Source organism: Gymnogyps californianus, chromosome 5 (assembly GCF_018139145.2).
Source record: "Gymnogyps californianus isolate 813 chromosome 5, ASM1813914v2, whole genome shotgun sequence".
Classification (NCBI taxonomy): Eukaryota; Metazoa; Chordata; class Aves; order Accipitriformes; family Cathartidae; genus Gymnogyps; species Gymnogyps californianus.
This window is the reverse complement of record NC_059475.1, coordinates 22,458,329-22,470,649: the sequence shown is the minus strand read 5'-3', so window position 1 is coordinate 22,470,649 and position 12,321 is coordinate 22,458,329.

Below are 12,321 nucleotides of genomic sequence, written 5' to 3'. Positions count from 1 at the left end.
TAGCTGTCGCCAGAGTTTGAGTAGCCACAGTGCCTGTTGCTGGGGTTTGAGTAGCCACAGTGCTTGTCATAGGGATTAGAGTAGCTGCAGTAGCTGTCGCCAGAGTTTGAGTAGCCACAGTGCCTGTTGCTGGGGTTTGAGTAGCCACAGTGCTTGTCATAGGGATTAGAGTAGCTGCAGTAGCTGTCGCCAGAGTTTGAGTAGCCACACTGCTTGTCGCTGGGGTTTGAGTAGCTGCAGTGCCTGTCGCCAGAGTTTGAGTGGCCGTAGTGCCTGTCACCAGAGTTGGAGTAGCTGCAGTCGTGGGAGCTGATCTCTGGGTGGTATTTTTAAATAGTTGTTTAACCCTAGGCAAGATCTGAATCACATTCAGGAACAGGCTGATTCCTAGCAGTACGACCATACTAAGTTCAACATCCCAAGGATATTCAAAATTTACAAACTCCTTCAATGCTATTGCAATTAACCTGGCAAAGAAAAGGAAGATGTGGGAAGATGTCTCCCCAATAGGTTGGCTCCCCGAGGAGAAAAGGTAGAAAGTGCAGTTATTAATATTCTCTAGGAGATAGCACCCGAAGTACGGAGATCTCTCCTCCACAGATTGGTTCCCAGAGGAGAAAAGGTAAAAGGTACAATTATTAATAGTCTCCCATAGGCAGCTCCCGAAGTACAGAGGTGACAACAATGCCGAGTACAAACACCCGATTAGTTTCATGGCTTGCACTTCTATCATATCATAAACCAGTGTTACAAACAACAACAACGTGATAACTCTAGCCCGGTTCCCACAGATGATAAACAGCACAACAGGGAGCATATACTGCAAGTAGGGCATTACATAACGCAATTTCAAGAATCACAACACCAACTTTGAGAGCAAACGAACCCACATTGAAACCAGTAACTATCAAACCAATACAATGAATACTTATAACAAGTTTGTTTTAACACACTCTGATCAGATCTGTCGTTATCTCAACCCTTCGTGCCCCACGTTGGGCGCCAAAAAGGCTGTCGTGGTTTAACCCCAGTCAGCAACTCAGCACCACGCAGCTGCTTCCCCCTCCCCCTCCCAGTGGGGTGGGGAGGAGGAAAGCAAAGGAAAAAGAAAGTAGAACTTGTGGGTTGAGATAAGAACAGTTTAATAACTAAAGTAAAATATAATACTAACAATAGTAATAATGAAATATAATAATAATAGTAATGAAAAGGAATGCAACAAAAAGAAGGGGGGGGGGGGGGGAACCAGTGATGCACAATGCAATTGCTCACCACCCGCTAACCGATGCTCAGTTAGTTCCCGAACCGCGATCCGCGCCTCCCGGCCAGCTCCCCCCTGTTTATATACTGGGCATGACGTTCCATGGTATGGAATACCCCTTTGGCTAGTTCAGGTCAGCTGCCCTGGCTATGCTCCCTCCCAGCTTCTTGCACACCTGCTTGCTGGCAGAGCATGGGAAACTGAAAAGTCCTTGGCTTAAGGTAAGCGCTACTTGGCAACAACTAAAACATCAGAGTGTTATCAACATTATTCTCACACTAAATCCAAAACACAGCACTGTACCAGCTACTAAAAAGAAAGTTAACTCTGTCCCAGCCGAAACCAGGACAGACCAGTATTATTTAACATCTTTGTCGGGGACATGGACAGTGGGATTGAGTGCACCCTCAGCAAGTTTGCCAACAACATCAAGCTGTGCGGTGCAGTTGATATTCTAAAGGGAAGGGATGCCATCCAGAGGGACCTTGACAGGCTAGAGAGGTGGGCCTATGTGAACTTCATGAAGTTCAACAAGGCCGAGTGCAAGATCCTGCACCTGCGTCGGGGCAATTCCAAACATGGATACAGGCTGGGGAATGAAGGGATTGAGAGCAGCCCTGCAGGGAAGGACTTGGGGGTATTGGTGGATGAAAAATGGAATATGAGCCAGCAATGTACACTCGAAGCCCAGAAAGCCAATCATTTCCTGGGCTGCATCAAAAGAAGCATGCCCAGCAGGTTGAGGGAGGTGATTCTGCCACTCTACTCTGCTCTTGTCAGGCACCACCTGGAGTACTGTGTTCAGTTCTGGGGCCCCCAGCATAAGAAAGATATGGACCTGCTCAAGTGGGTCCAGAGGAGCCACAAAGATGATCAGGGGGCTGGAGCACCTCCCCTGTGAGGATAGGCTGAGACAGTTGGGGTTGTTTAGCCTGGAGAAGAGAAGGCTCCAGGAAGACCTTATAGCGGCCTTCCAGTACTTAAAGGGGGCCTACAGGAAAGATGGGGAGGGGCTCCTTATCAGGGAGTGTAGTGATAGCAGAAGGGGTAATGGTTTTAAACTGAAAGAGGGTAGATTTAGGTTAGATGTAAGGGAGAAATTCTCTGCTGTGAGGGTGGTGAGACACTGGAACAGGTTGCCCAGAGAAGTTGTGGATGCCCCCTCCCTGGAAGCGTTCAAGGCCAGGTTGGATGGTGCTTTGAGCAACCTGATCTAGTGGAAGGTGTCCCTGCCCATGGCAGAGGGGTTGGAACTAGATGATCTTTAAGGTCCCTTCCAACCCAAACCACTCTATGATTCTATGATTCTATGATTTTTCTGCCTGCTACTAGGGTCCTGTATGGCCCAGGGCAAGTCAACAGAGGTATTTCTGCCTGGGCCACCCTAACCATGGTCCCACACCTCTGTCCTGCACTGCAAAGGCCAGTTCACGCACCTTTCTCATGCTGCACTGGCCCAGGCAGAGCTCACTGACCAGCTGGCACCTGGGCACACTCACCCTGTTATATATGTTCATATATATATATGAACACTGCTGGAGGGTCCTTCTGTTCAGTGCTTTCTGCTGCAAGGGTGCTTGTCGTAAATCCCAGCCTGTTTCTGACTGAAATAGTCCCAATGCTGGCAAAAGAAATACAAGTTTCAGGGCTCCACTGCTTTCAAATGAAGCTCGTTATGTTTCCATCCAAACCACTCCTTTGGGAACGGGAACTGTGAGATACAATGAATGCACACACAGTGGTTACAGGTATTTCTTCTAGAGAAAGTTGGTATTAATTTCTGTTAAACATGCTGCATTTACTATGTAATAGATCACGTGCATTGGGGAGGAAGACTCCTTCCATGTGTCTTGCATAATCCACTCGAAGAGCTTTTCTTAAAAGAAAGGTAATTGGTTTGTACTATTTCGTATTTCGTTCTTATCCTATTGGTAAGAGGCCAGCAGAGAGCTAGGTGGATTCAATTTGTTTGTGGCATAATGTTTCACATAAACATAATCTGAAGTCTTAATGTAATTAGATAATTTCTGCTGTTCTGAGGTAAATAGAAATGTAAGCATAAAATTAAGCAGCTCTCACAGCAAACAATGCACTCTTAATTTATGATAGGCGTCAAGTAAGGAAATTGCGCTATTCCCCCTTTAGAGAGGACTAAATCTATGTGAGGGTGATGGCCGTCTCAGGCCAGGTTGTTTAGTACTGACACAGTCATAGGAGTCCTCATCAGAGCCCTTATTCCCTGTGTGCATGTGCAAACACACACACATGCGCACACACGCACACACACGCACACACATAGAGGCTGTAGACACAACTGGCCGGTCATGGCAGGTTCAAGACACTGAATGACACCTCTTGCCTCCGAATAATTTGAGATAGGAATGTCCACGACAGAGCAGATCAGTAGTCCACAGCAGTCATCACCTCACACACCCTGGTCGCTAATATCAGGTATTTTACAAAACTCTGCAGAAGACAGTAAAGTATAGGCTGCCAACAGGAAGCTTCTTTGAGATGCTAGCTCGTGTCCTGAAATTATAGATGCACAAACACAGCTGCATTTGTGCTATTTCTAAAAGGCCAGAGGTGAAGCATCTAACATACATTTATATAGATATGAAACACCCCTCTGGGGATTTACTACTTAGACTCAAGGAAGTGAACAGTGGCAACAGCAGATAAATAATTAAAAATCAATCACGTTTTAAAGAACACTTTAATTTTAATAGTCCATAGTGATGTTAATAATACAGGGAAGGACATTTTTAAAGCATTTATCTTGACATTTACCCTTATGAAGCCTTGGTAATTTAAGCATGTGGTTGTGACGAGGCAGAGCTTTAGCAGAAGAAAGAGAGATATAATTTATATTCCAGTTCTTAGTTTTTACAATACTGCTCTTCTGTTTTGAGGCATTACTAGAGGCTTTTCTGAGTGTATGGGGTATACCTCATCTTTTCTGAGTTTTAAGCCTCCCAAAACAATCAGAGAAAGAAACTGCTTTTTGATTGTTTTCTGTTGCAATTACATGTGTGATCAAGGCATTGTTGAAATAAATTGAGGCTTTATGATTTCATTACTATTTCTTAGCACTTAAACCTGGACTGCTTTGAAGTAGCCAGCATATTATCACAGAATGAAAAGACAATCCCAGCTAGTAAGGCAGAAATAAGCCCTTCATAATTGTCATTTCAAACCAATAAAAGGCAGCAACTGCAACAAAAGGGGCCTGAATGACTCCAGCATTTCCTTGATAACAGGATATGAATCCTTTTGCTTACTGAGATGTAATTTAAACTAACGGTGACTGTTCTCTCACCTGCTCTCATACAAAATGAGTTGATGGGGTTCTTCTTGCAGTTCTGGGTCACAGTCACAAGTTCACAGCTGTCCTTACCTCCCAGCTCTGCAGGAAGCTTGAGCTGCAGGACCAGCGACAGGAGGTGAATGTGGACATGCAATTTCTTGAAGTACGTAAGTGCCCGAGGCCAGCTTGATCTGCCACTGCCCAGGGTGCACCTAACAGCCCAGCACGTTTCACACATCTGCTCTTATCACAAATGCAAACTGAGCACAAGCACAGCTAGGTGAAGTGGTTGAACACTGGCCTCTTGGTGCATTTTGTGTGGTGCCCTGCAAATCTACAAGCAATTCACATTACAGAAGCCAGAAGCTCTGCGTGCTCTACACTTACACTCTATGCCTTGTTTTGGAGAATATCACACTGGTTTATTCACAAGCCTTTGCTTATCTGCAGGCAGCATTCCTATTGCAGGAGGATGAGACAGTGCATGAGTGGCTTCCTGCTGGGAGGCCCCTGGCACCCAGTGGTTAAAGCCAGGCAGTGCAGAGGACAGTGATCAAGTGGGGTTTAGGCTGTAGAAAAGTGGAAGGGAAGCAAGAAACTTTAGCAGGCTAAAAAAGGTTAAGCAGAGATTACAGGTTGTGTCACAGCGACCTTGGATTGTGCCTGCAGCTGACTACAATGGGCTGTGGTGTAGGAAGACTTTGTAATGAATACAGAATATTAAACTGATTAAATGTTTCTACAGCTGGTTTGTTGATACTGGCATCGCTGCACTCTCAGAGTTGGTCCTTGATGTTTCACTCAGTTCTGAAGCCTAAACTGGCCGGAGGTCACCAAGATGGCCTGGGGCCCCATTGATGTGCAGAAACTGCTCTCCTGCCAGTATTGGTTCCCAGTAATAGATCCTACTAACTACTTGCTACTGAAGGTAAGTTTCTCTCTTGGAAGAAAGAAACCATGCGACTGAAACGTGCATGCTTGAGGCTTGCTGTTTTACATACCACGTCTTGAAGGAGCCCTTTCTGGCAGCTGTTGTCAACCTCAGTCAACCAATGAACTTCAGCATGTTTGAGCTTTCCCTTGCTGTCTTCCCCTCCATATTGTTGCTTGCACAGTGTGGCGGTCACCTTCAGCGGCTGAAAGGGAGAGCTGGGAGACCATGCTGGTGCTGGCCTCTGCTTTGTTGTCTAGCCTCAGCAAGGCTAAGTCATACTGAGAGACACTGACATGCAAAAGGAGACTGGGGAGGAAGAAATGTCCCCTTCAATGAGTTTTAAACTTTATATTTATCCTTTGCCAACTCTGTGGCTTGTTTACTTTCTTGCTTTTATAAGAGAGATTAAATGTCTTGCTTTTGTCCGTGGTGGCTTGCTCCTTCTGTCTTGCCAGAACTAACTCTGCTATGGTGTCAGGGTTGCAAATACCTCAAGGAAAATGTTTCAAAGCATGCTTTAATTTGCTTTTAAAAAGCGGATGCAGTTCCATTGATTTAAGATATGTTACACAGAATTTTCTCCCAGGAGTTTTATGAGCATCAATGAATGGTTGTTATGTCGGGATGAGACCTTGGATAAAGTAAGTCGAAAAAGCTTGGTATTATGCTTAGGCCAAATGCTTTCTGCTGGAAAATACCCGGCTTCTTTTTGTCCCAATGACACTTTGCAGTTTGAACACATTCATAATCTCATGAACTGGCACAGTCTGACCTATCAAATTTTATAGGGACTGTCTTGCAGCGGGGGGGGGGAAGAAAATTACCTTAGATTAACTGTTAATGTGCAGTGCCTTCTTCACAACAGTGTTAGGCTGCTCATTTTCCAGTTTTAATACTGACAAGTGTCCACAGACTTACATAGCACACAGAGAGTATCTGTTAGCACAGAGCCTTACAGATCACATCTGTCAGCAGTGGTCTCACCCTCTAATTTGCAGTTCCATTTGAAGAGTCTCAAGTGTCAGCAATTCAAACTGAAAAGGCACTAGCTGGTTCAGCTGAGAGGCCAGGAAGGAAGGAATACTGTCATCTGAAAGATGATTGAGAACTGACGCTGAAGAGTACAAACCTGAGTACTAACCACACGGTTTTGCTCCATTCCTTAAAAAATCATAACAATAAAAACCTATCAGGATGACAGCTGTTTAGTGAGTAGAGATGGGGCCAAATGCCACATGAGTGCAAACAGGAAAGATCTTGATTCTACATTACCTGCACCTTGTTTAGCCACTGCAACAGACAGCAGACTGACAATGCACAGGGTGCACAGCCATGCAGAGTCAGGCCAACATTGCTAATCATGCCCACGATGTACCCCAAATGGTCCTACCCTACTCTCACTCTCACAAAATTAATGGGTTTCAACAACAGAAATAAATGTAGGAAATTTTAAGATGAAAAGAGTCCAACGCAGGCAAGTCCTTAAGGCAAGGATTACCTGTCAGGTCCAGTGATCAATACAGAAACTTTCCCCAGTCACGCAAACCAATCAATTTGTCTGAATTGCAGTAAATATGTGCCAAGATGCTAAATGCAAGAGCCTTGTTTTCATGCCTGCAAAGGTGTCCAAATCAATGCACGTTCAAAGGTTGCTATCAAGTAGTCTCATTTGTAGAGCTTTTCAATATTTTTAACTGCTTGGTGCTTTATTTCAAAAAGACAAACATACTTAGTGCTTGCCTAATGCTTTCTGTCCGTAAATCTCAAACTTCTTCACAAAAGTAGATATAAGTAGTCTTGCCCATCTTTTACCTGGGAGAAATCTAAGGGCTTTGACAGGCAAGCTGTGACAAATCTTGCTGTAGTGTCCAGAGAAATTATAACTCCAATTCTCTCTCCCTCTAACAGGATACAGCTGTCTCTGCAGCAGGATTGCCAGAAGGGAAGATATGCCTGATGCTCTAACACTCCAGTGCCATGTCTCCCGTCTAACTGGCTGAAGACAAAGATGTTTTGAAGCTAATGCATCAGTCTGCACCGCAGTGGATGCTGCACAAGCAGGCTTTTCTCCTGCTGACTCTCCTGTGGAGTTGGTAAGGGCTGGCAGGCAGATAGGTGACCGTTTGGAAATCCTGTACCCTGAAACTCTGCAGGGCTTACTGCTGGGGCACAGAACTTTTCTCTTGGTCACCACGTAACCAATGTCATGTCTCTAATGCATTAACTTAGGAGGTAAGTAAGTCCTGCATCTTCTAATTTGGAAAAGGATAAGCAACTTCATTACTCGGAATTTGCTTTTTCTTATGAGTATTAGGATGCTGTTGACATTGTATCAGCTTCTCACCTTGTGACATGAACGTATGGAAGTAAAGGAAAAAGGTACAAGCAAAGCTCCCTGTTTATTTTTTTTTAAAATGCAAGACAAGGACAAATTATTATTTCTTTTTTGGAAAATGGAAAAAAAATCTGCTTTGATATTAAATATTTTCACTCACAATGCAGACAAATTTTAGAGTGAAATTTAAAATTATATTATTATTGTTGCACTACAGGCCTTTAGAATTCTTCCTAGTAGCTATTTCAAATAAAGACAACACATTGTAAAATTGCTGGTACTGAGCAATTACAGTTCTCACATAGTGGAGGCCAGATTTATTTCCAGTCTTTAATGCCATGGTGTATTTAATCAATCACAGTGCAATGAAAATACATAGGAATGTAATGGTTATTTTCCAAGCTCTCTAAAAATGAGTTCCTTCTCTATCTGCATTATAACAAAAGTTTTAATTTACATATTATTTCTTGGCCCTATGGCTATGATTTTCCATTCTGTTTACAAGTCCACAATATTAATGCTTTCCATTGTGGAAGATATCCTTCCATTTTAGAGATATCGACAGGAAAAAGAGACAATAAATACCCGCATGGTAGTAGGATTCCACCTCTAATAATAGGTGTGTGAATAGCTACTTAAAGTGAAGAATTAGTATTATGTTGTGCCATAAATATTCTTAGCAGAAATCTCTGCATGCAAGCTATATTGGTAACAATGCATATCTCATTCCTAGAGAAGTAAATAGTTTTGTTCCTGTATGTATATATTTAAAACAGCTACTTTAATTTTTGTCAGAATTTCCAAAAGTTTTCTGGTATGAAAAAAAAAAAGGGGAAAAATAAAATATAATAGAGGAGTTTCCTTGCCTTTTTGTTTGTTTGTTTGTTTTCAGAATTGCCAGACATTTTCCATCTCTGTCCCTCAGTGGTTTAATGCCAAACATCATCATGGATGAGCTCTTTCAGTATACAGCAGGAGAACTTCTGGCACAGGGATTTCTGGTGCTGGATATGCAACACCATCTTACAAGTTTCGTACACATTTTACTTACCTTACCTCGTAAGAAACAAAAAGAGAGAGAACACAAGGTTCCTAACTTCTAACTGGTAATCTTTTATAAGCAAATCTCAAAGTACATAGACTACATAGAGTTTAGGGGCTATGGACGATTATTTTTTTTCCATTCTGTGTATGAACTGTGAAAACCCTGACTGTACCTGTAACATAAATAATGAGAATCAATGTATTATTTTGTACTTGGGGTATTTTGCTTGTATTGCTTTCACTAGCAACCTTAAAAATAATCACTACTAACTGGAAAATACTACAGCAACGTAGTGCTTTTTCCTTCAGTTCAGTTGTTATAGCTGGAAAATATGGACAAGATTTGGTCCCCACAAGCCCTTCTTCAGGACACTTGCATGTGGGATGTTTGAGTTATAGGTCCACATGACTCCTGGCTTGCAGTGCTCTCAGCAGGGGTCGACCCTCGTGTCTATTTAGAGACCTGCTGGTATCTAACCACAGCTACCTCATGTCTGGCACCTGCATTTAATAAGCACGAAAGGGCCAAAGCAGACATCAGAAGCATCTGAAACAGCTACAGTTTAGAAACAGATCTTTATGTCTCTCTGTATACTTTTGAGATTGTGTTAGAGCAGCTACATTAGCACAAAGGCTTTCTCACATCATCTAGTGAGTTTTTCAGCTTCCATTAATCACTCAGGCTCCTGAGCATCTTAACCACCAAAATACTTTTCTTTTGATGCAGCTGGCTCTACTTCAAGTGTTTTGCCAATACAGCTAAACTGGTTAGAGGGTATTGTGTCTGCTTATGTAGCCAACATTTTTATGCTGGCAATGTTTCACATTTCAAGCCAGTTCAATCTTCCTAGTTGAGGAGGCTATTATGGTTTCTCTAAGTTCATCGCTATTTTTATGACTAATAAGTCCTTAGGAATCTACATTTCCTGTTGAAGTCAGAGGCTTTCAGCATCCTAATAAAGGATCAGCTGGCAGTTTAAGCAACCTGTGTTTTATTCATTGTCGGTTTTTTGCTCCATCCATTTTGCAAGCATTTTTCTCCTACGCTTTGAATGGAAAGTGAATCCATCTTGTTTGCTGCTTAGTTTCTACATTGATCATCACCACAAGGCCAATCACAACATGTTTGGTTCTCACTCTTTGAGTCAAGGTGCCAAGATACTTGCTATTGTCTTATGCTCCAGGGCAGTTTTTAATCATATTTAAAATTGAAGGCTGCTCCCTTACTAGATATGGGAAGCGTCAAAATTGTCTACAAAGTTTTGTCAACACAGCGATGCCAGCTAGAAATATGAAGAAAAAAAATCATAGCTCTGCTGGCAGCACCTCCAGCATGGATGAGAGTCTGCCCCCAGCTGAGTGATGCAGGCAGTCTGCAGGCAGGTAACCCGTGGGCAGGAAAAATGCCTCTGGCCTGGGCACTCTGCACCTCCCCTACAGGGCTCTGCCGACATACCTAAAAGAACCCATGTTTTGTAGTCTGAGGATTAAAATCCTGGATTTTAAGCTTTTATGCCTGCTCACGAACTGCAGTCTCTCTCTGCCCTTAGGCACAAAAGCTGAGGACTGTGGTAACCTCTGGTGACTGATGTTCATGTAGTGGGTTAGGTGGAACAGAGAGATCACGTCTGCTGGAAAGCTCATTTTAACTGGAGCGAAAGGAGTGAGGACAAGAACGTGAAAGTTAGATTTGTGCTAGTAAATTAAACATGCTCTGAACTGTTTTCTGGCCCAGAGACCAACGGGCATAGGACAGTTGCAAGAGCTGCTCAGCTCTTGGCCTCTTGGACAGGGTAGCCACACGCACACTGCTCGTTGGTGTTGCTTCCTAGCCCATGCCAACTCCTGACTCATACCCTGGAGCTGCTTGGGAGAGTGACAGTCAGTATAAGTGGAAACCATGCCAAGAACAGCACTAGCAATTTAACAGTAAAAGCCTCAGGAACGTTCTCTGCCACTGTTTAGTTTACTAGTGTCAATGCAGCCAGACATCGAGGGGGAGATTTGCCATCCTGGTAATATATCTAAGCATGATTCCCAGTAACAACAAGAATAAACTTCTGCCCTAGCCCTGGCATAGAAAGACTGACGTATCCATCAATATGTAAGATAGTATAAATGGGACTTTAGAAAGTTGGAGACATTTCAGGAAAGTCCTGGTTGGAGAATATGACTCCAAGTAGGCAGCTAGTACTAGTAAACCCAGTCTTGCCTGCATGCTCTGTGAAGATTTCTTTCCTATTATTTGCTCTTTGTTGCTAAAGAAACACCATTAAAAAACAAATAATGCAAAAGTAACTGAGAAAAAGATGTCTCTCACACTTTATCTTGCTCAATCTCTAAACCAGAATCACCTAGTATGGAGTTCTTTTCTTCAGAGCAAGAGAACAGCTTCACTTTTCCTTGCAGCAGGGAAATTGCACACACCCAGCAGAGTGTGGTTACAGAGTACAGCCCTGCCTTGCAGCAGAAAGCCCGTAAGGAAGAGACCATTGTTCTGCAACAGATGCTCCAGTGAATACAGGCTACACTGCAGGGAAAAACCTAATAGTCCTTCCCATCACATCCTTAATATCCCAAGGATTTCTCTCCCAGGGAGCCTTGAATGGCCAAAGTGAGCTAGAACTGTATGCTTCTTTCCCTGGAGTGTAAAAGGTTACAGTTCTCCAGCCAAGAATTCTAGGGAAGCTAAATTTATTCCTTTCCTTTTTTGCTTCTCAAGGGGAAAAAAGAAAAAAAAAAAAAAAAGGGCTGGCTGGAATGGGTTTTATCAGTTTATTTGCTTGCTTGCTTTTTTATGCTTATTTTTTACCTTGACTATATTAGGAACGGCAAGACTGACTTTTCCTCACAACACAGTCCCTCTCAGATACATTTGTTTTGGGCTCTCACTTTAGTTGATGGACTGTAACAAAGACGACATTTTTGCAAAGTGTTTATCTGTCATTGGAGTTAGATAGCTATGTATAAAAACACAGAGCGTATTTTACACTGACTTATTGAAATTCTTCCATTCAGCTTTCCATCTCTTAATTTTTGCCTTGCAGTATCACGGAATTTATTCTGTCATGATAACTGACTTCTGTGGAAGATAAATACTTTGTACATTAAATGCACACAGTTCTTTCAGTGCCTCATATATGAAACACACAGAAATACAACCTTTCCTCTCTTTTTTTTTTCTTTTCTTGGTTTTTTTTTTTTTTTAAATGGGTTGGTAGTCCCTCTCCATCAAAAAAGGCAAAGGGCACACAGGCAACTTCCCTCCTGATGTTTTCCAGGTAGGGAAAAGTTTAAATCTCTCAGAGTCCAGCAGAGAGAGCTGTATATATACCTGACAACAAGGGAATTCCCCCTGGCTATTCCTTGCCAAGTACGAGTAGATACAGAAAACTAGGACAACTTGCTATTTTAGGTGAAAAGGCAAATGAAGAACTATT